General features: G+C 38.3%; 1 non-coding gene across 1 annotated transcript; it reads right to left on the reverse strand.

Annotated features, from left to right (window-relative positions):
- Positions 1-386: 386 nt before the first annotated feature.
- Positions 387-548, reverse strand: LOC144705043 (U1 spliceosomal RNA). The gene has a single exon (XR_013581950.1). It is a non-coding gene; the product is annotated as a U1 spliceosomal RNA (small nuclear RNA).
- Positions 549-992: the final 444 nt, after the last annotated feature.

Here is a 992-nt window from a genome sequence, read left to right on the forward strand (position 1 = left end):
CTGAGTACCAATACCCAATATCCTTCAATTTTGAGGCATATGAGTAAATTTACGATTCATTAATCCTAAGGTATATTATCTGCCTTCCATGCATATTTCAAAGTACCAAATCAAGTAAAACTTCATGTCAATTTTAATCCATTACTTATCAAATTGTAGATACAGATTGCTATAGACTGAATACCGATAACCCCTATTCTTCAACTTGAATGACTATTAAGAAACATTAAGGCGTATTAATTTAGTGATTTGATCAGGGGACGAGACCCAATATCAACCTCAAGAACCCTCACCCACTTTCGGTCCCGAATTATGAGAAAATGTTAAAATTGTATATAAAACTATAATACCAATTAAAATAATCAGGAGATTTTATTTCGGTATTGATGGGGGCCGCGCGCACGCAGGCCCCCGCTGACACAAATTATGACGTCCACTCTCCCACTTGGGGAGATGGTAGCCGGGCGCCCCTCCAATGTGCAATGGAGGTCACCCTGACTAAGCCACAGGCCTCCCTGATCAACCGCAGACTCCGTCCAGGTAAGTATAGAGTTATGAGCAGTTAGCTCTTTATTTATACGTTTTGTTTCGTGAAGAAACAAACGATTCTTGATATGGGATTGAAAAAATCCAAGAAGCAATCGCCCGATCTCCCGCCTTACGAGCGTAGTGGATTTTCTTAATTCGTAAATACTGAGATTATTATTTTTGACGAGATTATTAATTACACGAGAAATTACCCATTTCTCCCCCAAGTCTAATTGATTTGATAATTTCGTGTCTACTTATATCAACCCCTTTTTTGCCTTGATTATCTCCGTGGTTAGCGTATGGTGCCCATGGTTAATATCTTAATGCAATGATCATCTGGGGAAAATGCAGAAACATGGAAAGATATGAGAGCAGTTTTGAGGATAGTTCTATCGTCCTAAACCTTATTGTTTAGTGAAATATGCGATATCATAAGAAAATAGTGTGAACCTCACATTTTA

The sequence above is a fragment of the Wolffia australiana genome, chromosome 6 (genome assembly GCF_029677425.1).
Source record: "Wolffia australiana isolate 7733 chromosome 6, ASM2967742v1".
NCBI lineage: Eukaryota > Viridiplantae > Streptophyta > Magnoliopsida > Alismatales > Araceae > Wolffia > Wolffia australiana.